The sequence below is a fragment of the Oncorhynchus tshawytscha genome, linkage group LG19 (assembly GCF_018296145.1).
Source record: "Oncorhynchus tshawytscha isolate Ot180627B linkage group LG19, Otsh_v2.0, whole genome shotgun sequence".
NCBI lineage: Eukaryota > Metazoa > Chordata > Actinopteri > Salmoniformes > Salmonidae > Oncorhynchus > Oncorhynchus tshawytscha.
The window spans coordinates 25,331,554-25,358,127 of record NC_056447.1 but is presented as its reverse complement, the minus strand read 5'-3'; the positions used below and the strand labels follow the sequence as shown (position 1 = coordinate 25,358,127).

The window sequence follows — 26,574 nt, the reverse complement described above, 5'->3', positions numbered from 1 at the left end:
AGTAGTACAACATCAATATGCCCATCCCCAGGAGTAGTACAACATCAATATGCCCATCCCTAGGAGTAGTACAACATCAATATGCCCATCCCTAGGAGTAGTACAACATCAATATGCCCATCCCTAGGAGTAGTACAACATCAATATGTCCATCCCTAGGAGTAGTACAACATCAATATGCCCATCCCTAGGAGTAGTACAACATCAATATGCCCATCCCTAGGAGTAGTACAACATCAATAAGCCCATCCCTAGGAGTAGTACAACATCAATATGCCCATCCCTAGGAGTAGTACAACATCAATATGCCCATCCCTAGGAGTAGTACAACATCAATATGCCCATCACTAGGAGTAGTATAACATCAATATGCCCATCCCTTGGAGTATTACAACATCAATATGCCCATCCCTAGGAGTAATATAACATCAATATGCCCATCCCTAGGAGTAATATAACATCAATATGCCCATCCCTAGGAGTAGTACAGCATCAATATGTCCATCCCTAGGAGTAGTAGAACATCAATATGCCCACTGCTGCTTCTGCAGCCAAAACATGGTGTTATAAAGAGATAATGTTATGTAGCTCCTAGCAGTAAGACCTCCCCCTCATTTAGTCCTAATCTCCTCTCTTCTAAACCTCTAGTAAACCCCCTGATGACTCCACAACAGCATGACATTCAGCATGCAGCAGCATTTCCATGAAACACAGGACTAATGTGTTTCTGCTTACCATTTAAGACATAGGCTCCTACAGTGGGTCAGGGAGTTAGTAGGCTACTGTACTGTACGTCTCTTAGAGCCTTATGGTGGATAGTGTAATTTTCTTACTAGAGATGATCAACTCCACGGCAGGGCTGCTGTTCCATTAGATTAATTTTCTAAGCAAAAACTAATTACTGGAGCCCCAGCTGAGTCAGTGTTTTTGCATGCTCAAGTTCTCAAGAGGTACCTGAGAGAAGCACTAGACCAACAGTCAGATGTAATCAGCTTAGCCCACTGCGCCACACAGCAGGCCGGAGAGTAGGACCGCTGGGCTGCAGAGAGCAGGCGGCTCAGATAGAATGGAATAGTGTGTGTTTGTGTAGTAGTGTGTGTATAATGTGTGTGTGTGTGTGTGTGTGTGTGTGTGTGTGTGTGTGTGTGTGTGTGTGTGTGTGTGTGTGTGTGTGTGTGTGTGTGTGTGTGTGTGTGTGTGTGTGTGTGTGTGTGTGTGAGCATGAGCCTGTGCTAGTAATGTATTATCTATGAGCAGCTAACAGTGTGAAGAGCCTTTAATCCGTGCCCACGCAATGTAAAGAACCTCTAATCTGAGTGAAGGTTACAGTTGCTTTGTGCATTTACATTTCCCAAATCACTGATGCATTATGAATAATGTATGCACAGGCTCAGAGGATCCAATCTGGTGATTGATGGATTCCGACAGATAAATTAAGGTTTATGTTTCCATCTTTAATTCAGACATTTAGCGCCGTCTGCTCTCGTACGCTATTACTGTACCATTCAACATATAGGGAAATCTGTTGGTGTGGTTTTGAGTTATAATGGAAATTATGCCATTATGGCATAATGGGTTTTATGATGATAAACTAACCTGTGGATGACTTTTAAGTATTGTTCTGTACATTTGAGAGGGAGGGATCATTCTCTTTCTCTTTGTGACCTCCATCAGCCCCATCAGTCACCATTCTCCCCTCCCTGACGCCCTATCTCCGCCCTGTTCCCTCCCCAATAGGCATTGTCATGAAGAGGGCACAACACCGCCTATTCCCCCTCAGGAGACTGAAAAGATTTGGCATAGGTCCTCAGATCCTCAAAAAGGTCTACAGCTGCACCATCGAGAGCATGTAGGCGGTATTTGCATCACCGCCTACAGAGGGTAGTGCGTACGGCCCAGTACATCACTAGGGCCAAGCTTCCTACCATCCAGGACATCTATACCAGGCGGTTTCAGAGGAAGGCCCTAAAAATGGCCAAAGATTCCAGCCACCCTAGTCATAGACTGTTCTCTCTGCTACTGCACAGCAAGCGGTACCGGAGCTCCAAGTCTAGGACCAAAAGGCTTCTTATCAGCTTCTACCCCAACCCATAAGACTCCTGAACATCTAATCGAAAGGCTACCCGGACTATTTGCATTGACCCCCCATTTTTATGCTGCTGCTACTCTGTTTATTATCACTTTACCTACATGTACATATTACCTTAATTACCTCAGCTAACCTGTGCCCCTTCACAATGACTCTGTAACGGTACCCCCTGTATTTTGCCTCGTTACTGTTATTTCATTGTTGCTTTTTCATTATTTGTTATTTTTCTATTTTCTTCTTATTTATTTTAATTGTATATATTTTTTACTTCAGTTTATTTGAGTAAATACTTTCTTAACCCTTGTTTTTCTTAAAACTGCATTGTTGGTTAAGGGCTTTTAAGTAAGCATTTCACTGTTGTATTCGGCGCGTGACTTGATTTCATTGATTTCATTTGATTTTCCCCTCCCTGTCGCGCTCTCTCTGCCCTGTTCCCTCCCTGACATGAGCCTGCTCTTGGTGGAAATGTGTCATTCCTTGTGGGCCAGCCCTGTCACTCTTCTCTGACTTATCTACTGATGGAGGTTAGGCCATTTCTGATTGGGGATTTAGAGCAAAAAGATAGTGGAAAAGAGGATGGAAAAGATGAGGACGAGAAAGACAGAGAGATATAGAGCTAGACAGAGGGATATAGAGCTAGACAGAGACATATAGAGCTAGACAGAGACATATAGAGCTAGACAGAGACATATAGAGCTAGACAGAGATATATAGAGCTAGACAGAGCGATATGGAGCTAGACAGAGAGATATAGAGCTAGACAGAGAGATATAGAGCTAGACAGAGATATATAGAGCTAGACAGAGAGATATAGAGCTAGACAGAGAGATATAGAGCTAGACAGAGATATATAGAGCTAGACAGAGATATATAGAGCTAGACAGAGCAATATGGAGCTAGACAGAGAGATATAGAGCTAGACAGAGGGATCTAGAGCTAGACAGAGATATATAGAGCTAGACAGAGAGATATAGAGCTAGACAGAGCGATATGGAGCTAGACAGAGAGATATAGAGCTTGACAGAGATATATAGAGCTTGACAGAGATATATAGAGCTAGACAGAGCGATATGGAGCTAGACAGAGAGATATAGAGCTAGACAGAGGGATCTAGAGCTAGACAGAGATATATAGAGCTAGACAGAGAGATATAGCGCTAGACAGAGCGATATGGAGCTAGACAGAGATATATAGAGCTTGACAGAGATATATAGAGCTTGACAGAGATATATAGAGCTAGACAGAGATATATAGAGCTAGACAGAGCGATATGGAGCTAGACAGAGAGATATAGAGCTAGACAGAGAGATATAGAACAAGACAGAGATATATAGAGCTAGACAGAGATATATAGAGCTAGACAGAGGGATTTAGAGCTAGACAGAGAGATATAGAGCTAAACAAAGAGATATAGAGCTAGACAGAGAGATATAGAGCTAGACAGAGAGATATAGAGCTAGACAGAGAGATATAGAGCTAGACAGAGAGATATAGAGCTAGACAGAGAGATATAGAGCTAGACAGAGAGATATAGAGCTAGACAGGGGGAAAGGATTTCATGACGCTGACTCTATGTCATTTAGACATTTGTTGCTGCCCCTATCCCTCATCAATGCAGCTGCCGGATTACCATTGCATCAGCAGCACCATAGTGTTAACCGAATGTTGCGGCTCCCATTTTCCGCTCGTGGAGCGACCTTTATGTGCCTAACGCGCCTCTTTATTGCCAGTTCCCGGGATTAAGCCTGGCTTGTGAAGGATAATGAAAGGACTCCACCCGTTATTACTGCGGCTTTGGGGGGAGATAGAAGGTCATTTATGATTTTGAAGATGGTTTTTGATTTCTCGCACAAAATCACGCTTCACAGGCTTGAGTGAAGGCAATTATTTGTCTTCTTTTTGTGTGATTGTGAGTGAAGGGAGATTATTGCTGCCCCTATGACCACAGCCCTTCCACACACATTACACACATACCCAGTGCTCACACGCACACCCACATTACACACACTCACACCATACACAAGCATACCCACATTACACACACTCACACCCATACACACCAACCACCCACATTATACATACTCACACCCATACACACCAATCACCCACATTACACACACTCACACCCATACACACCAACCACCCACATTATACACACTCACAAACACACACACCAATCACCCACATTATACACACTCACACCCATACACACCAACCACCCACATTACACACACTCACACCCATACACACTAACCACCCACATTATACACACTCACAAACACACACACCAACCACCCACATTATACACACTCACACCCATACACATCAACCACACACATTACACACACTCACACCCATACACACACACACACACACACACACACACACACACACACACACACACACACACACACACACACACACACACACACACACTCACACTCACACACACAATAACAACAACACACTCAAGACAGTAGGAGGCTATCTGTAATGCCGTGTGTATGGCAGGTTTTTGTTCTTGGAGCATCTTTCCACTTGGAGAGACTTACAGAGCACCACACGGTTTAGTTATATTTTATAAGAACCGGGCCAGCGTTTTGGTTGGGCTCCTGGGAGCTCAGTATGCTCATCAGTAAACATTAATGTTCCTCAGCTGCCTTTTATATCCATACTTATGCTCAGAGCGTAACACCAAGCTCTTTTTATACACACAGGATTTTAGATTTCAGTTCAGTCAGCGGGTATAGTTTTAAAATCCACTAACTCGTAAAAACTGTGCGTTAAATTAATGCAGAATCTAATGTTTTGGCTAAAGCTAGGATTTTGAAATGAGATGTCCTTATAGACTGCTGATGTGGTATTTCAGCTCTCTATTTGGCTCCAGCTGGTAGTAGGGACATATGGGATACCTCCACCACTCCTCATTCCCACTAGGATCTCTGATAAGCAGGTGGCATATGGTCGCTGGTGCCTCTTCCTACACAGATGCTCTGCTACATGTCCTCAAACAGAAGGTGTACTGATCACTGAAGTCAGAGGTAAAAGGGTACAGCTGTTACCTGGTCTTCCTGGGGTTAGATAGGTGTTCCAGGACAGTGTAAGACGGCCCTGTTCAATCTTAGTCAATAAGGTTTGGTAAGGTTGTTATGACAGGGTTGGCAGGGCCTTAGGCCTTAGCTGGGAAATGGCTACAGTGAAGGCTGCAAACATCAGGGCTTGCAGGCATTGGAGCTTCAGGTTTCTCTCAGGGGGGTTAAAGGGAAGATGGCTCTGAAGTCATTGGTCTGTGGAGGTGGTGGGAACCAGGGCTAAATGGCTTTTGGTCCTGAGCCATAGGAGACCATGGAGAAGGGATGGGTTGGATTTCAGCAACATTGGGGTATAGATTGTAGAGTAGATTGAAGATGAAATCAGAATCAAATGACGAAGACTCCCCTAACACACCGTGTCCCACATATCCCCACCTGACTGATGCTTCTCACTCCCCATGTCCCCACCTGACTGATGCTTCTCAGTCCCCATGTCCCCACCTGACTGATGCTTCTCAGTCCCCATATCCCCACCTGACTGATGCTTCTCAGTCACCATATCCCCACCTGACTGATGCTTCTCAGTCCCTCATATCCCCACCTGACTGATGCTTCTCAGTCCCTCAAATCCCCACCTGACTGATGCTTCTCAGTCCCCATATCCCCACCTGACTGATGCTTCTCAGTCCCCATATCCCCACCTGACTGATGCTTCTCAGTCCCCATATCCCCACCTGACTGATGCTTCTCAGTCCCCCATATCCCCACCTGACTGATGCTTCTCAGTCTGCATATCCCCACCTGTCTGATGCTTGTCAGTCCCCATTTCCCCACCTGACTGATGCTTCTCAGTCTGCATATCCCCACCTGACTGATGCTTCTCAGTCCCCATATCCACACCTGTCTGATGCTTGTCAGTCCCCCATATCCCCACCTGTCTGATGCTTCTCAGTCCACATGTCCCCACCTGTCTGATGCTTCTCAGTCTGCATATCCCCACCTGTCTGATGCTTCTCAGTCCGCATGTCCCCACCTGTCTGATGCTTCTCAGTCCCCCATATCCCCACCTGTCCGATGCCTCTCAGTCTGCATATCCCCACCTGTCTGATGCTTCTCAGTCCGCATATCCCCACCTGACTGATGCTTTTCAGTCCGCATGTCCCCACCTGACTGATGCTTCTCAGTCCGCATGTCCCCACCTGACTGATGCTTCTCAGTCTGCATATCCCCACCTGACTGATGATTCTCAGTCCTCTTGTGGCCTGTGATGTTGTTTATCTCTGGGTATTTGCCGTGAGCTGACGGACACGTGCAGTGCTGCTTGTTTGGAGTGTGCGGGCTGACCCGTCCGTCACATCCTGCGCCCCTGTCGCCCAGTTGGCCAGGAACGTCATCTGCTCAGCTGCCATCCTCAGAGCCACAGCTGAATTGGTTTTGAACCGAGAGGGCAAGCAATTTACTCCACATTCAGAGACCATTCCACTTCGCAGAACCCAAAGAAGTGAGGAAGGGGCCGATCCGGGAGAGAGTGAGCGAGATAGAGATGGAATATGGAATAGAGGAGGGAAACGAGGGCTTTGGTGAAAGATGTGGAGGCCATAGAGAGAGGTGAAAGTGAGAAAGGAAATGAGAGAGGGATTGAAGTAGAGAAAATAGGGGGAAAGGGGAATAATACCACTATTTGGATGGAGTGATGGAAAGAGAAATTCAAGCACAGAGATGATGAGCTTGAGTGATGTAGAGACAGACTCCTGTATGCTTTTAGTCCTCTTTCAAGTCACATAAATGGATCTTATTTTCAAAATTTGTATGCAAAGACGTAAACACATTTGTACAGTCGGACTAGCAGCTTCAGAAGCACAGGAAATATGATCCTCACAGGAGCCCTGGCAGCCAATATATCTACCAAAACAAACTGAGAAAAAAACACTATCCTAACAGTGTTGCCTCAGCGTTTCTGGAATGGCCTGAATAGGTTATTTGTCTCAGCTACGGGTTTGAAAGCTGTTGGGCAGACTCCTGGACCGCCATGCTGGAATGTGGGATCACTCCAGAGTCTGGGCCCAGAGGCTGAGAGCTGAGCTGAGCCCAGGCGAGGTCCAACAGACAGACAGCAGGAGCAGCAGGAGCTGGAAAGTGTTGTTGAGCCAAACTGGGCCAGCTCCAGCCTGATGTCCTGTCATCATCACCACCACACGGCCCTGCTCTGCTCACATCATCCCAGCCTGCACCTCCTCCTTTTCCAGGAGTCTATTTTAGCCCCAGAATAACTCAAATACCATTTATTTCCTGTGAACATTAAGTTCAAGAGTACTAAATTCAGCTGTTCAAATCAGATGTGCAGATGAATATGCATGCCCTGGTTCCATGGATCTAGGTCATTATCTGAGACAAATTAGGATCTGTAGACAGTTTAATTGGCAGAGGAACTGTATGCACACGAGTAGCGTACAGCGGTGTTAATGTACTACTACAGATAACACCCAAGATGGCAGATATTATGCAACCGTTATGATAACTCTTATGATGACACAAGTTCTGTGAGGATGTTATGTGAGGATGTTCTGTGGGTGTAACAGTGTTGCTTCCCTCCCTCTCTTTGCCCCAACCTGGACTTGAACCAGGGACCCTTTGAACACATCAGCAACTGCCTCCCGCGAAGCATCGTTACCTTTCGCTCTACAAAAGCCGCTGCCTTTGCAGCGCAAGGGAAACAACTACTTCAAGGTGTCAGAGCGAGTGACGCACACCGCTAACTAGCTACCCATTTGACACCAGTTACATGAGAATGCATGTTATAGCCTAGAAATAGCCCCTAAATAAACAGCAGAATGTTGAACATATTGCTGACATGGTGGAAGATACAGTAAGTTTGTTCTGATGTGTTCTGGATGGTATTTTAGAGCCCAGTCAGCTCTTCGCAAAGGCTCTGTCTAAAGCTCTTTGAAACCATGCCACCCGCCTCAGCTGTGGTCTTGGGACGGCTCCAGGTCCAGGGAGAGTCAGTCTGTCTCTGGGTAGCAGCAGCTCCTGAAATATCCCCCTGCAGTATTTCCAGCGGAGTGGAGGAACGGATGGACGCTGGGGTATTTTTACTCAAGGCATGCAGCCCCGTCACATGACCCCATAGACAGCCTTGAGTCTCTCAATGAAGTCACGGTGTCCTTCTGTTCTTCTGGATTCAATATGGTATTTTCAGGCCCCTGTAATTTATGTATCTCCTCTAAGTATGTTTAAAGCCTCCTTTTTAGCTGGGTATGGTGAATGTTAAAGGATAATATCAAATTCCTCTACTCTAGTGCATCGTTAGAACACTGTATCACCCATTTGAATCTTTCATGTTCTTGCCCATGGAAAAGCATGGCGATAGTGAACAATTAATCTCTTGTGGACAGACTATGTAAACATCTGTCCAAATGACATTTTAGTTCTGGGTTAACTGATATTAGTGAACGGTTGATGTGCTGATGTACAGTAGCTAGCTGTACTTTCCCACAGTAAAAAGTAATGGTGTCAGCTTCCCAGCAGAATCCCCCTCTGAGGAGATTGAAGGGAATTGCAGGAAATGGACAGAAATCACACCGTGCTGGAGGGCGGAAGAGCTTGTCCTGTTGGCTCCCTTAATGGATTTCCCACCTAACCAAAGCTATATTTCGCAATTCTGGACCATGAGTTTACTGTACCTTTTATTTAAGGTTACTTTGACACTTTTTATTTTTTTTCAAACGCCATTTATAGGACAGCTGCACCATCGAGAGCACCCTGACTGGTTGCATCAACTGCTCGGCATCCGACTGCAAGGCGCGACAGAGGGTAGTGCGTACGGCCCAGTACATCACTTGGGCCAAGCTTCCTGCCATCCAGGACTTTTATACCAGGCGGTGTCAAAGGAAGGCCTCTGACACTGCAATAAGACTGCTAAACAGTTAATCAAATGGCTACCCGGACTATTTGCATTGACCACCTTTTTTAGGCTGCTGCTACTCACTGTTTATTATCTATGTGACTTTACCCCTACCTACATGTACATATTACCTCAATTACCTCAACTAACCTGTACCCCCACACATTGACTCAGTACCAGTACCCCCTGTATATAGCCTCGTTATTGTTATTTTAATGTGTAACTTTTTTAAAACTTTAGTGTATTCAAACGTTTATTTATTTTTTTTGCAAATATTTTCTTACTTACTTTTTTAAAAACTATGTGTTGTTGGTTAAGGGCTTGTAAGTATTTCACAGTAACGTCTACACCTGTTGGTTAAGGGCTTGTAAGTATTTCACAGTAACGTCTACACCTGTTGGTTAAGGGCTTGTAAGTATTTCACAGTAACGTCTACACCTGTTGGTTAAGGGCTTGTAAGTATTTCACAGTAACGTCTACACCTGTTGGTTAAGGGCTTGTAAGTATTTCACAGTAACGTCTACACCTGTTGTTTAAGGGCTTGTAAGTATTTCACAGTAACGTCTACACCTGTTGGTTAAGGGCTTGTAAGTATTTCACAGTAACGTCTACACCTGTTGGTTTTATTTCACAGTAACGTCTACACCTGTTGGTTAAGGGCTTGTAAGTAACGTCTACACCTGTTGGTTAAGGGCTTGTAAGCATTTCACAGTAACGTCTACACCTGTTGGTTAAGGGCTTGTAAGTATTTCACAGTAACGTCTACACCTGTTGGTTAAGGGCTTGTAAGCATTTCACAGTAACGTCTACACCTGTTGGTTAAGGGCTTGTAAGTATTTCACAGTAACGTCTACACCTGTTGGTTAAGGGCTTGTAAGCATTTCACAGTAACGCCTACACCTGTTGGTTAAGGGCTTGTAAGCATTTCACAGTAACGTCTACACCTGTTGGTTAAGGGCTTGTAAGTATTTCACAGTAACGTCTACACCTGTTGGTTAAGGGCTTGTAAGCATTTCACAGTAACGTCTACACCTGTTGGTTAAGGGCTTGTAAGTATTTCACAGTAACGTCTACACCTGTTGGTTAAGGGCTTGTAAGCATTTCACAGTAACGTCTACACCTGTTGGTTAAGGGCTTGTAAGTATTTCACAGTAACTTACACCTGTTGGTTAAGGGCTTGTAAGCATTTCACAGTAACGTCTACACCTGTTGGTTAAGGGCTTGTAAGCATTTCACAGTAACGTCTACACCTGTTGGTTAAGGGCTTGTAAGTATTTCACAGTAACGTCTACACCTGTTGGTTAAGGGCTTGTAAGCATTTCACAGTAACGTCTACACCTGTTGGTTAAGGGCTTGTAAGCATTTCACAGTAACGTCTACACCTGTTGGTTAAGGGCTTGTAAGCATTTCACAGTAACGTCTACACCTGTTGGTTAAGGGCTTGTAAGCATTTCACAGTAACGTCTACACCTGTTGGTTAAGGGCTTGTAAGTATTTCACAGTAACATCTACACCTGTTGGTTAAGGGCTTGTAAGCATTTCACAGTAACGTCTACACCTGTTGTATCTGGCACCTGGCCTGTTAACTTTGTTGAATTATGTAATCGATGTGCTTCGATGGCAGATTAATGTGTTGATGAATGCGTATTTGATGACTGACTGGTGTGTGTTAATGCGTGTGAGGATGGAAAGATGTGTTTGAGGGTATGTTGTGTGTGTATGAGTGATGTGTGTGTCAGTGACGGTGTTAGCTGGTGTGTGCTAGGCCAGGGGCAAGAGCTGCACATCCTCTGGCCATCAACACAATGGCCACTGGTAGAGAGTCCAGCTGGGAGAAGCATTGTTCTGGGCTGCTACAAGCTTCCTGTTCCTTCATGCTGAGCTAGCTAACGCGTTCTCATCACTGCCTGGCTATTAGTCTAGAGAAAGACGGAGAGAGAGAGACAGAGAGACTTGACATCTGCATTGATCAGGTGTCTGTGTGTATGTGTGTTATTGCGCTGCCAGTGATTGTCACTGAGATAGCTGCAGATGAGGCAGAGCAGTCTGACTTGTGAAAATGTGCATCAGGCTTACTGAAAATCCTCCCCTGGTCAAAGGGGGGAGTTTAGAATTGGACAGTCTTATCTAGGATTTCTGGAGGGGAATCAAGCAGGGCCCAAGACAGCTTTGCAGATCTGCAATTTCCTTGGCTGGCCCTCAGGGAAATCTCACTCAGTGGTCTCCCAGCCACGCAAGCCTCCCTTCATCCCTCATGGGCATGAGTGGACAGACACAGTGCACTGCCTTCAGCAGTCAGAACCAACTCTCATCCTTACTCTTCCTTTACTACAAGTCTGTTCTGTAGACGGAGTGGGTCAATTTACTAGGGGTGGATAAACGGTAAAGTGGTGAGATGTACAGTATATGAATAATTAACTACATTACTTCCATTGTCAGTATTTTCATGTTACTGTATTTCCCTAACAATAATGACATTGTTGTTAGCTACATGGTAGTACAGAATGTCTATGACAGAAAGGAGAGCTAACAGCCGACCCTTATTACGTTGTTACAGTTGTCACAGCACAGTAGTAGGAGACGTGTGATCTGTACTTCCTTATCACGTTCCCAGCATCTCCCAGAGGCCCCTTTGGGATACGCTGCGACCGCACTGGGCATGCCCAGTACACTCAGGTCAACAAATGGAGCATTCATTTGTCCACACTGGGTGCCTGGAAACTTGGCTGGCTTGGTACAGGGCAGTATTGACAAGGTCTCACATTAGTGTGTGTTTCAACATTAGCCTATGTGTGTATGTTTTGCATTCACACTCAAAGCTTTTAGTATCAAGGTCTTAGGAGGGTTGGCTTGGAGGTAATCACAGGCACGTAAGAGGCAGACAGACATACTTGTGAATGGGGGCTGCATATCAGCTTTAATACAGCTTTAATACCAAACTACCATCAGCAGGTCAGTGTGTAGTGCAGCAGGTTCCACAGTGGCTGGCTACTCTAAATATGGTGACAGGGAGTAAAGAGCTGGCAGGGCTCAATGTTGTGGAAACAATGGAGTCATAGTGGCTGGCTATTAGTGCCTAGTTAACGTATATAACAGAGACTAATCACTGACCTTATGCAACGTGGCAGCATTGTCGTTATTACATGTCACAGCAAATTGAGTGGCGGATGAACTCGATGGTGTTGATTTTAGTTGTTGATTTATATGCCAGTTCTCAGCATGCACCCTCATTCAAATCTACATAAAAGCTGACAATGAATGTTACCATGGCCTATAACAGACCCTTTCGGATTTATTGCTGTAGTTCAACTCTCCAACCACTATTCCATTTCCTCCTCCCATTCTGGAATCTTAAGATCCCAAAGAATCTGCCCTTGGAAAGAATGTTTTATTTCCATGGTAACAAACCTTTAAAACAGTTTATCTTCTCTAACGAAGCAGTTAACTTGGAGAAACAAACTTTCTGTGAATGTGGATGTTCTATGTAGACTACACGAGGCTCTCTCTAACACAGAAACTCACTGAAATCCATAATATGAATGTAGGTCGCCTCTGTTAGGAGTTGTCTCATGTGCAATGACATGTCTCATGCCCAGGCCTCTACACTCCACATAGTAGTAGGAGGCTATGCCCAGTCCCCATGCAGTCCACATGAGCTAGCTGTAGCTGGCTATCTATAGCCCTTCCTCTGTTCATGTCATGCATTGATAGACATCAAACTAAGGGCTTAACTCTAATGGGAAAACGGGGCTGTGCTATTTCCATGCAGAGAGATGACTTTCCTCATTTTCTGTGGCTCTGTAGTCACACATCATTATTGTAGATTAAGGGAAGATACCCGCCTCAGTAGCTCAGAGTTCTAATTGGTTTTCAGATGATTAGGCTTTGATTTACCAGCAACTTATAATTTTATTTCTCTGTAATGAAGTCATTTCTCGTTTTCCTCATCATCATGTCTGTGTGTATTGTAGTGAGGTCTCTGAGGAGAGAAGAGGCTACTGCAGGGTAGGGAAGCACAGGGCAGTTAGAAGGAATTTTCTGTAGCTCTTTAACTATCTGACTACTGCACCTCTATGTGTACCTTTCCCCATAGTGTACATAGCTTAGAGTGTTAGAGTTTTCCTGTGTGTTTGCATGTGAGATCTCTGCTTACATGGAATGGAAAAGTGTGACCATCGGTAGTGGTACTGGGTTACCAACCTTAAGGTTATTTTTGCTGTCATCATTACATACATCATGGTGTGCCATGAGAAGTATAGGGGTTGGTTGCGTGTACAGCATATAGAGTATGTGTAGGCTTTAGAGAGAGAAAAATGTGTTACCCTGGCTGGGTGGAGGCTCTCTCCTCTGCTGTCTATCACACACATCCCCTGATCTACATATCACCATGGCCCCTGGACATGCTATAGAACCCAGTAACATTACACACACACACACACACACACACACACACACACACACACACACACACGATCACACACACACCAACACACTATGCATTAAAGCATATTTTAATGGTATGTGAATATCAATATAACACGGTTCAGTGGAGCAGAACAAAGGCTTTGGAGTTTAGCTGCCTAGATGAAACCCACACATGGAACCATTGCTGCTGCTGTGCTCCTGTCCTGGGATATAAAGGATGGGAAATATGAGTCTTCACCTTGTAGTCTTTGAGTCCCATATGGCAACCTGAAAATAGTTATTTAGCAATGATTACCAACCAATTTGACAAAGCTTGAAGAATTTTGAAAATAATAATGTGCAAATGTTGCATAACCCAGGTGTGGAAAGCTCTTAGAGATTTACCCAGAAACACTCACAGCTGTAATCGCTGCCAAATGTGCTTCTACAATGTATTGGCTATGGGGTGTGAATACTTATGTAAATAAGATATTTCTGTATTTAATTTTCAATAAATGTGCAAACATTTCTAACAACATGTTTCCACTTTGTCATTATGGGGTATGGTGTGTAGATGGGTGATAAAAATATATATTTAATAAATGTTGAATTCAGGCTGTAAAACAATCAAATGTGTAATAAGTCAAGTGGTATGAATACTTTTTGAAGGCACTGTATATATCGAAATATACTGTTTTGTAGAAAGAGGAGGTAGCAGAGAGGAGTCTAGCCACAGCTATTGCATTATAGTTAATATTGTAAGATAATTGAGGTCTCGGGATGTGCCATTGTTATTGTGTTCTTAGCCTGTAAGGTTTGTCTGTCAGGTCATGGCAGGGTTTGTGTATCTACCCCTGTGTTGTTATTGCTTAGTGTGATGGTAGGTGGTCTGTCTGTACAGTAGGTCTGAATATTGTTAATGTGTTTATGAATGAGCGCTGAGATCTCGGTTAGGGCTATGGCCTGTAGTTCAGCAGCATGCTCTGGGGGATTATTAGCCCTGACAGGACTATTAGCCCTGAGGAAAGAATCTGTTTCTTAGGATGACCACATATCCCTGATTGTGCGGGACAGTCCTGCATTTTGTCCCTTTGTCCCGTGTCCTGCAACCAAATAAACGTGTACCGCATTTTATCAACAAATTCAAACACCACATATTTCAGTTAGACTTTCCAGCCTGTGTCTTGTAGTCACATTGCACTTGTAAAAATATATACATCATAATGATGTGGTACTGGGGATGTTTAACACTTCTCCAATTGTTGTTGAGATCTGATATTGTGTGCAGCGCAAGACAAAGCGATGTAATAGGCCTATCATCAACCAATCATATTTCTCAAATACTTTCATGCAAAATTCTAGATAAACTTGGAGAGGGCAGTTAGGATGAACTACTAACTAAAAGTGTACTTCTGACGAAGGGCTACACAAGTAAGTAAATAGCCGTATTAGACTAAAAGATATAAGGTAATTTCGTCAAATTTGTGAGGCTCTCTATGCTTATTAGTTGCCCATTCAACATATGTGCTGCTATTTCACTAAATCCTGTTTTAAAAGTCTCCCGTCCTAACTGTTTTACATTCCCTGAGACCAACCAGAAATGTTTCCCAGATTTTCGTAAAACAGGCACACGTGGTCTCTCATTTCTGCATCACCAAATTTTGCTCAAGGCAAAAGAGTAGGCACTAGAATCGCACAGTGTAGGTGTCATAATACCCATAAAACCAAGCGGCCAAACAGGGAAATGGTTCCAATCGTTTTTCCACCACTCATTTTTCCCATTAGGGGATTTTAGAAACACTTACAGTAAAATACGGTCTGTGCTTCCTGTAGGCTTACCCTGGCTTGAGGTTTTGATAGCCATGTAAATCTTTATCGGACAAGGTGACTTTTATCAATATATTCAGCTCTATTTACTCTCAGATTCTAAAATGATAATTAGCATCAAAGTAGACATCATGCAAGACCACAAATCCCTGCAAGCTTCTGCATGTCATCTCTAGCTGACGCCTTTGCTAACAGGTATGGTGTCAATTTAAAACTTGCCCAAGACAGCTCGTAGAATTGTAAATTTAAAGAAATGTAGCCAATTTATTCATTACTACATTTCACTAATATTCAAAAGTTAATCCCGAGATTCTTACCTCGATTTGGCAGTCTTGTCCAGATCATCATGGCATTTGTAGTTCTTTATGACAGCCACATTAGCAGCGTATCATTTTTGGAGGGTAAATACAGACAAATATATTGATAAAAGTCATCTTGTCCTCAAGACACAGCCCTTATTTTAAGTGTTTGTAAAATCCCCTATGGGAAAAATGAATGCTGAAAAAACGATTGCAACCATTTCCTTGTTTGACCACTTTATGGGTATTATGATTACTGTATTAGTACTGTGGTACTTCTTATAGCCTACGTTTTGTACGGTACAGCAGGAGCAGGGCTATAGCGCTGCCGGAGCCGCCACTTCTCACAATGGTGTTGATTTAGTAAAGTTAGATCAAAGCTGAATCTTGGAAGATCACATAATGATTCATTAGTAGTCTACATAACAGAACCAAATATACTAGCGTAGTATAACTTTACTGTTACACCAAAACACCACATTTCTTATGAGATTTTAGGATGGTTAGCTGAATAGTCACAAAAAAAGTATGATGCTGCCAAAACTCAACCTTGCGCTACTAGGCAGAATGTGCTTGGATTAAAACTAAATACAGGAAGGCTACACACTTTGTTAACACCATCTGTCCTAATGTGCACACGAAACATCTGTTCTAATGTGCACATGAAACATCTGCTCTAATTTGCTCACGAAACATCTGCTCTAATTTGCTCACGAAACATCTGCTCTAATTTGCTCACGAAACATCTGCTCTAATTTGCTCACAAAACATCTGCTCTAATTTGCTCACGAAACATCTGCTCTAATTTGCTCACGAAACATCTGCTCTAATTTGCACACGAAACATCTGCTCTAATTTGCTCACATTTTTCCACCATTCATCATTGAAGAACGATCTGGCCTTAATGGCCATGTATTCTTATAATCTCCACCCGGCACAGCCAGAAGAGGACTGGCCACCCCTCAGAGCCTGGTTCCTCCCTAAGTTTCTTCCTAGGTTCCTGCCTTTCTAGGGAGTTTTTCCTAGCCACCGTGCTTCTACATCTGCATTGCTTGCTGTTTGGGGTTTTAGGCTGGGTTTCTGTACAGCACTTTGTGACATATGCTGATGTAACAAGGGCTTTATCAATACATTTGATTTAATTTAATTCAAGAAAATCTAATTGCATATTCACATGAAACTGATTGAGATCAATTCATTGTGAAGAATTATCTTTCGATTGACAGTAGTGAGTGCAGTTACATGCACACAAAAATGCGAAGAGGGAGGCTCGCTCGGCTGGTGCTAGCACAAAGATTGCTCAGAAAAACAGGTGTTTTAATCGGTGTATGCTTACTTCGATTTTGACCTTACGCCAATTAAGATAAGCAGAGTAAGGCGTGGCAGGGGTGTGTAGGTACATGTAGGCTACACTGTCCGACAAATGTCCCGCAAAGTGACCCTACTGGCACTACCTGCCCTGGGCCTCAGCCTGTCATATCTTTCATTCTGCTACACAGGCTTTAGCTAGCTACAACCAGTGTGTGTGTTTGTGTGTGTGTGTGTTTGTGTGTGTGTGTGTGCGTGTGTGTGTTTGTGTGTGTGTGTGTGTGTGTGTGTGTGTGTGTGTGTGTGTGTGTGTGCGTGTTTGTGTGTGTTTGTGTGTGTGTTTGTGTGTGTGTGTGTGTGCGTGTTGTGTGTGTGTGTGTGTGTGTGTGTGTGTGTGTGTGTGTGTGTGTGTGTGTGTGTGTGTGTGTGTGTGTGTGTGTGTGTGTGTGAGAGAGAGATGGCTGGCCCCCGCTGCAACGCTGTAGAGTGTGCATGCAGCCATGTGTGCACTGAGCTTCAACAGAACATAGGAGCTGTTGTTTTGCAGCAGTATTATTTTTCAGCTCCTCCTCCAACGTTTCAAGTTTAACGTTTTATTAGTTATGTTGGTAAATTTTGTGGAATATTTAGACGTGAAACTTTCCGTGGGAATAACGGGAATATATGGGAATTAATGGAAATATATGCAAATTAATATTAATACCATTTAAATATATCATTTGTATATTTTTGCATTGGATGTAGTTTTTTTAATGTATTTTTTTGTATTGGATATATTTACCATATCATATGGAGACAGAAACATAAATCATAAGCAGACATAATTGCAAATTATTAAATTCTTCCAATAGAAATGTTAAAAAACAATTTAGTTACGAATTTAACTTTAATTAAATGAGTTGACTCTTCACATTTGATGATTTCACTGAACAACAAAAGAAAGGGAATATTGAATGATCCACAATGATTCCATCGCATCTCCCGAAAACATTTTCAACATACAATGATAGTCTAGATACTAAAGCTTTGGTTGTCTTCCTCTCAGGCTTCCATGTCTTCTCCCTGGACCTCCTCAAAGTCCACCTCTTGAACATCAGACTCTGAGGCCTCATCTTCAATGTCACTTTCCAACCTCGTTGATGATGGCTCGTTGTCAGGCTCAAAAAGCCTCAAATTTGACCGGATGGCCACCGATTTTTCAACCCTTGTATTGGTCAGCCTGTTGCGTGTTTTGGTGTGTGTCTTCCCAAACAAGGACCAGTTGCGCTCTGAGGCGGCTGATGTTGGTGGGATTTGGAGGATGATGGAGGCAACAGGGGAAAGAGCCTCAGATCCGCAAAGTCCCTTCCACCAGGTGGCTGATGAGATATGTTGGCACAACTGCCATATTGCATCTCCATCCCAAAGCCCTTGCTTGGAAGTGTATTTTGCCAGACTGCCAAGAACCTTGCCCTCATCCAGGCCAAGGTGGTGAGACACAGTAGTGATGATACTATAGGCCTTGTTGATCTCTGCACCAGACAGGATGCTCTTGCCAGCAAACTTAGGGTCCAACATGTATGCTGAGGCATGTATGGGCTTCAGACGGGAGTCTTAATTTCAGAACTGCAGTTTCCAGTGCTTGGAACAACAGTGAAGTGGGCAGGGCGGTACGGTTTTGTACTCTTACATCTTCGAGCAGAATCTGAACATCAGACAGGATGGCATTGTCTCCCTCAATCTGTGCAATGGCTACTGCTATAGGTTTCAGGAGTTTCAGGCTGCTTACCAAATTACATAATCCAGGAGGATCCTCTTGATGGGGCTGTCCATATCGGTAGACTGTGATATGGACATTTCTTTGAGAGACTCCTTCCCCTCCAGGAGAATGTCAAACATGATACCAACACCACCCCAACGGGTATTGCTGGGTAGCTTCAATGTGGTGCTCTTATTCTTCTCACTTTGCTTGATGAGGTTGATTGCCACTATATGACCCTTCACATACCTAACCATTTCCTTGGCTCTCTTGTAGAGTGTATCCATTGTTTTCAGTGCCATGATGTCATTGAGGAGCAGATTCCATGCATGAGCAGCACAGCCAATGGGTGTGATGTGAGGGTAGGACTCCTCCACTTTAGACCAAGTAGCCTTCATGTTCACAGCATTGTCTGTCACCGGTGCAAATACCTTCTGTGGTCCAAGGTCATTGATGACTGCCTTCAGCTCATCTGCAATGTAGAGACCGGTGTGTCTGTCTCGTGTCTGTGCTCCTGTAGAATACTAGTTGAGGGTTGGAGATGATGTAGTTAATTATTCCTTGCCCATGAACATTCGACCACCCATCAGAGATGATTGCAATACAGTCTGCTTTCTCTATGATTTGCTTGACCTTCACTTGAACTCTGTTGAACTCTGCATCCAGCAAATGAGTAGATAAAGCATGTCTGATTGGAGGGGTGTATGCTGGGCGAAGAACATTCAGAAATCTTTTCCAATACACATTGCCTGTGAGCATCAGAGGTGAACCAGTTGCATACACAGCTCGAGCAAGACATTCATCAGCATTTCGCTGACTACATTCCTCCATTGTGTCAAAAAACTTCTGATTCCAGGAGGACCATGAGCTGTTGCTATCGATAAGGTGTCTGATTCATCATTTTCACCTCGAATAAAAGTGGAGTGACTTTTGTCAGAGGTTGCTTTTTTGTGAGCATTAAGGGAACTTTATGCACTTGGCCAGATGACTCGGCATCTTTGTTGCATTCTACACATATGATTTTGTACAATATTTGCAAATGTACACAGATTTTCCTTCTACATTAGCTGCAGTGAAATGTCTCCACACATCAGATAGTGCCCGTGGTACTAAAATGAGTAAAAAAATAAAAACAAATGCATGTACAGATAAATAGTTAAGCAGTTAGATTAAACAACTTCTTTGTAAGATAAATGTTTTAACATTAAACATGTATGGAAACAGGTGAATTTACACTCCTCAGTGAGCAGGCTAAAGCAAGCTAAAACCCACATGGTAGCAAAAACAAACTAGCAGAAATGGTTAACAATGTAGTAATGATTTAAACACACTTTGCTGTAGGCTACTATTTACTAGTTAACAAAAAATCATGTATGTCATATAAAATATATCCACCCCACCCAGTATTGTGATCATAACTTACCAGAAAGCATGTAGTCCTTGGCTCAGACAGTGTAGTAATGTGGGCTCAATAGCATCTCATTAGTGTGCAATATCTTGAGAATCAGCTGTACATGTAATGAAGAGTGCACTTTGCATGCAGGAGGTTGCAATTCCATTGAATTGTGGATAGTTTAACCAAAATGTGCCACAAGACCTAGAATTGCCTTATGTGTATCCCACAAAAAAAGGTTAACTGTTATAAGCTAACTTTTTTGATGAATTTAAGCAAAATCCCCAAATCTCCAGGGCTTAACTCCCCATCGAAATGTTTGGAAATTTCCCGTAAAGTTTCCCACCCTTTGCAGCGCTACTAGTCGTACAGTATGTACTGGAGACACGTAGTATACACCGTCCAATGAAATGCTTTCTTCCAGATTCCTTTTCAACAATACAACAACAGTAAGAAATAATACAAGATAAGAATACAAACATAAGAATATGAACTTAAAGTAAATAGCTTAATAGAATAAACATTTTAGCATAAGTATAATACAGGAAGGCACAATTTATAGTCCAATATTTACATGTGTTTTGGGGGGGCAAGTATTTACATTTTGCCATATTTAGCTATAATAATAAGTCTGGTAGCAGCTGTTTTGACCTGTGTGCGTGAGTGAGTGCATGTGTGCTAAAGTGCAAAGAATCAGAGCAGGTGGTCAGTCCAGTTCAGGTGTTCAACAGTCTGATGGCTTGCAAATAGAAACGGTCTCTGAGCCTGTTGGTATCAGACCTCATGCTCCGATACCATCTCCCCGATGGTAAGGGAGAGAACAGCTTGTGGCTGGGGTGTGTGGGGTCCTTGATGATGCTGCGGGCCTTCTTCAGGCATCGCTTTGAGTAGATGTCCTGGATGGGTGTGAGCACGGTCCCAGTGATGTACTAGTCGTCTTTACCACCCGCTAGAGGGCCTTGCGGTCGTGGACGGTGCAAATAGATGGTGCAGCGGTAGTATTTGGAGAGGTCCCGGATTTCTTCAACCACCTGAGCAACTTAAAACTCAGACTCTACTGCAGGGATCATCAGTGTCGCGGAGGTCTAAGGCTTTGCAGTGCTAGAGGCGTCAATACAGACCCAGGTTCGATCCAGCGCTGTATCACAACCGGTCATGATCGGGAGTTCCATAGGGCGGCGCACCTTTGGCCCAGCGACGTCCGGGTTAGGGGAGGGTTTGGCCGTCATTGTAAATAAGAATTGACTTGCCTAGTTAAATAAAGGTTAAATCAAATAGATGTAATATTTGACTGAAACAATAATTTCAAACCTTGCTTTTTGTATACATTTGTATACATATATATCTCTATTATGCGTGGGAATACTTTGGAACAGATTCCCAAAATTAAAAAAAATAGATAAATTATTTGTATTAAGACTTTTTTTTAGGTTACCTGATGTTAGATCATTTAGCTTGTTACAAAAAAAAACAAGAAAACAAAAACAAATTTAAAGTGAATTATCACTCAATATAAGATATTTAGGCTTGCTTTATTTCACTTTTTGCAGTGCTCTCCTGAGAATAGATGACCTTGGTGCCATCTGTGAACTCACAGCCTTAATCCCCCCCCCAGTCCTCTCAGGCTTCTTACAGGCTCTGGCCCTGACAGTTGATTGACGTTGGTCTGAGGGACTCTAAATCAGCGTAAACATAAATCTCATTCCAGCCAGCCCTCATTCCATCTCCTCCTCCGCACAAACCCCATCCCACTGCTCCCCCTTTAAATCCTGATGGGATGCTGCTGCTAGACAACAAACATTCACTGAAGAACCAGAAATGAAATGTCTTTGTCAGTATGCTCCCCAGTCAGTGTCCTCCCAGTATTTAGGCCCCTCCTTCCTCCTGGGACTTCATCGATCATGTTTGGGAGGAACAGCTAGAGGTGAATATGTAAAAGCATTTCCCCTGCGTGGGCTGACATAGCCTTTTGAAAAGTTTCCATCTCTGAATAAGCAGGGCCAGGAAATGCTTATTGTTATTATTTTGATTTAAAGTAGGACTCATTTTCCAATTAGCCTACTCCACTTATGAGGAGGTATAAAAAGCTCTCTCTGCGCCTCTTGCTCATGTGCTCTCAGGGATGCAGCGTTCTAGCTCTGCTCAACCTGCCTTCTTTTTTCTCCCTCTCTATCCACAGTGCCCTGTGATGTAGGGCTGGGCACAATAATCGCATAATGTCAAAATACGTTAGTTTTTGAGACGAGGTTGTCACCAACACTGTGTTGTATTCATTAGGTATGTTGTTGCTAGTTTTCAAAGATACATTATGATACATTACAAGCTCAAAATATTTTTCAACAAAAATGACAAGTTTGACAATAGCCATGGGCATTTTCCGCTGTAGGCTGCTCTGCAGAGATCGGTAAGCTGCTCTGACAGCTGATGTTTAAAGTTAGAGAGGGAGATATAAGTCTCTAACGTCAGTGATTTTTGCAATTCGTTCCAGTCATTAGCAGCAGAGAACTGGAAGGAAAGGCGGCCAAAGTAGGAGTTGGCTTTGGGGATGACCAGTGAAATATACCTGCTGGAGCGCGTGCTACGGGTGGGTGTTGCTATGGTGACCAGTGAGCTGAGATAAGGCTGGGCTTACCTAGCAAAGACTTATAGATGACCTGGAGCCTGTGGGTTTGGCGACGAATATGAAGCGAGAGCATACAGGTCGCAGTGGTGTGTAGTATATGGGGCTTTGGTGACAAAACGGATGGCACTGTGATAGACTACATCTAATTTGCTGAGTAGAGTGTTGGAGGCTATTTTGAAAATGAAATCGCCGAAGTCAAGGATCGGTAGGATAGTCAGTTTTACGAGGTTATGTTTAGCAGAGTGAAGGAGGCTTTGTTGAGATTCTAGATTTAATTTTGGACTGAAGATGCTTAAGGTGAGTCTGGAAGGAGAGTTTATAGTCTAACCAGGCACCTAGGTATTTGTAGTTGTCCACATATTCTAAGTCAGAACTGTCCAGAGTAGTGATGCTAGTCGGGCGGGCGGGTGCGGGCAGTGATCGCAGTGATAACTTTCATTAAACCAGACATGTAAGATATTAAATTAAAGCTACACGTGTTGTGAATCCAGCCAACATGTCAGATTTTAAAAAGGCTTTTCGGCGAAAGCATAAGAAGCTATTATCTGATGATAGCACAACAGTAAACAAAGAGAGTAGCATATTTCAACCCTGCAGGTGCTACACAAAACGCAGAAATAAAATATAAAACATGCCTTACCTTTGACGAGCTTCTTTTGTTGGCACTCCAATATGTCCCATAAACATCGCAATTTGTCCTTTTGTTCGATTAATTCTGTCCATATATATCCAAAATGTCAATTTATTTGGCGCGTTTAATCCAGAAAAAAACAGCTTCTAAATTGCGCAACGTCACTACAAAATATCTCAAAAGTTGCCTGTAAACTTTGCCAAAACATTTCAAACTACTTTTGTAATAGAACTTTAGTTATTTTTAAATGTTAATAATCGATCAATTTGAAGACGGGTCTATGTGTTTTCAATAGAGGACGAGAGGAAACTAACACTACTTTTCAAGTCTTGCGCAACTCTAAACAGTGTTACCCATTTCCTAGATGGCCGTACTTCTTCATTGCACAAAGGAATAACCTCAACCAAATTCCAAAGACTGGTGACATCCAGTGGAAGCGGTAGGAACTGAAAACAAGTGCCTAAGAAATATCGTTTCCCAATGAGAACCCACTGAACAGACAGAGACCTAAAAAAAAGAAATCTGAATGGTTAGTCCTCGGGGTTTTGCCCGCTACATAAGTTCTGTTATACTCACAGACATGATTCAAACAGTTTTAGGAACTTCAGAGTGTTTTCTATCCAGATCTACTAATAATATGCATATCTTATATTTTTGGCATGAGTAGCAGGAAGTTGAAATTGGGCACGCTATTTATCCAAAAGTGAAAATGCTGCCCCATATACCTTAAGAAGTTAAGCAAGGATTCAGACACTAGGCTATAAAAACTGGTCGTCTAGTGCGTTGGGAACAGAAAGGAGCAGATTTCTGGGCGTGGTGGAATATATTCAGGACTAGCCGAGACAGCAGTTGGCAAGGCATATTGACATAAGAGAGAGGCATATTGACATTAGAGAGAGGCATAAAGCAGTCACAGGTGTTGATCGGGAGAGCTAAGACAACAACAGGTAAATGGCGATGAATGTGCAGAGCGGGTCAGTTATGTACATACAGGACCTGAGTTCGAGGCTGGGGCTGACAGATAAACAAAAGGAGGTACCGTGTTATTGAAATAGTAAAGGGGGCATCAGCCGTGTAGCCGAGTGATCATAGGGTACAAAGAACAGTAATAGGTGAGTCAGGGAGCTGTTCAGTAGTCAGTACTACGCGAGGCAAGTGGGAAACACGGCGCTTAGAAAGCTAGCGGGCCGGGGCAAGAAGATGGCTCTTCGGCGACATCGCAACGGAAAATCCCATTGAGACCACATCAGGCGACCACGTCGGCAGATCAGTCGTGATGGATCGGCAGGGCTCCACGTCCACAACAAAGAGTCCAGGTCAATTGGAAAAAGAGGTATTGTAGCCCTAGAATTAGCTGGTATATGGGCCTAGCTTGTAGCTAGCTCAAGGCTAACTGGTGCTTGCTTCGGGACAGGGACATTAGCTAACAGTAGCTACTCGACGATCCGGTGTAATGATCCAAATCGGCAGGAATCCGGTGATGTGGTAGAGGGAAGCAGTCCGATATGCTCTGGGTTGATATCGCGCTCTGCAGACTGGCAGGTATTGTCCGAGCTAAAGCTGGCGGTGTCCGAGCTAAAAGGTGAATTCCGCTAGCTGTGGCTAACAAAGATTAGTAGCTAGTTAGCTGGCTAGCTCCTGACGGAGGGTCCAGTTATAAGGAATAAAAATAGCAGATCCGTACCACATTGGGTGAGGCAGGTTGCAGGAAAGTATATTTAGTTTGTAGATAGAAAGTGAGATTAAAATGTATACGAGGGGGAAAAAAGCTATTTACACGGGATAAGACACGGGATAAAAGAAAGACAAACACAACACACGCCCGACTACTACGCCATATTGGAAATTACATCTAGTTTTGGAAACAGAAAACTGTATTGAGATCAAATGTTTAATCGATGAGAAAATTAGCAGAATGTCTGCCAAAATCCATCATGATCCATCTTCTCCCACTGCCGGCCACTAAGCTTCCTCTCACCACCATATTTGGTAGTGAGTGGAAAAGCCAACCGGATACTTCACATTTATACATACAGTGAAATATCTGTCTCATTGTACTATCCAGGGGCGCAACTTTCATTGGGGACATATCCCCCCCACATTCTGAAATTGCATTTATGTCCCCCCCAGTTTTATCTTTGGAATGTGGTACAAGACAAGGCAAAGGTGTGCATTAGGACCATGCAGATGCCTCCGAGGGGTCGGGTAGGCTGTTTGGAGTGTTTATCCAACAGGATAATAGCCCTTACACAGCCTGGAGGTGTGTTAGGTCATTGTCCTGTTGAAAAACCAATGATAGTCTCTCTAAGCGCAAACTAGATGGGATGGTGTATCGCTGCAGAATACTGTGGTAGCCATGCTGGTTAAGTGTGCCTTGAATGCTAAATAAATCACTGACAGTGTCACTAGCAAAGCACTCCCACACCATTACACCTCCTCCATGCTTTACGGTGGGAACCACACATACGGAGATCATCCGTTCACCTACTCTGCATCTCACAAAGACACAGTGGTTGGAACCAAACATATCAAATTTGGACTCATCAGACCGAAGGACAGATTTCCACTGGTCTAATGTCCATTGCTCGTGTTTCTTGGCCCAAGCAAGTCTCTTCTTATTATTGGTATCCTTTAGTCATGATTTCTAACTCTAATGAACTTATCCTCTGCTGCTGAGGTAACTCTGGGTCTTCCTTTCCTGTGGCAATACTCAAGCCATTTTTATCATAGCGCTTGATGGTTTTTGCGACTGCACTTGAAGAAACTTTCAAAGTTCTTGAAATGTTCCGTATTGACTGACCTTCATGTCTTAAAGTAATGATGGACTGCCGTTTCTCTTTGCTTATTTGAGCTGTTCTTCCCATAATATGGACTTGGTCGTTTACCAGATAGGGCTATCTCCTGTATACCAACCCTACCTTGTCATAACACAATTGATTGGCTCAAACACATTAAGAAGGAACAAAATTCCACAAATTAACTTTTAACAAGCACACCGTTTAATTAAAATGCATTCCAGGTGACTATCTCATGAAGCTAGTTGAGAGAATGGCCTGAGTGTGCAAAGCTGTCATCAAGGCAAAGGGTGGCTACTTTGAAGAATCTCAAATATAAAATATATTTTTATTTGTTTAAAACTTTCTTGGTTTCTACATGATTCCATATGTATTATTACATAGTTTTGATGTCTTCACTATTATTCTACGATGTAGAAAATAGTAAAAATAAAGAAAACCCCTTGAATGAGTAGGTGTGTCCAAAGTTTTGACTGGTACTGTATTATATCGTTTTGTTCTCCCCACTTCTAAAATCAAACCAAAGTTGCT

The 26,574-nt window shown here is 43.2% G+C and overlaps 1 protein-coding gene across 1 annotated transcript in view; it reads left to right on the top strand.

Moving 5' to 3' along the window:
- Positions 1-26,574, top strand: part of LOC112218531 (breast cancer anti-estrogen resistance protein 1-like) — a 113,805-nt gene that overhangs the window by 18,121 nt on the left and 69,110 nt on the right. The gene's annotated exons all lie outside the window — the stretch shown is intronic.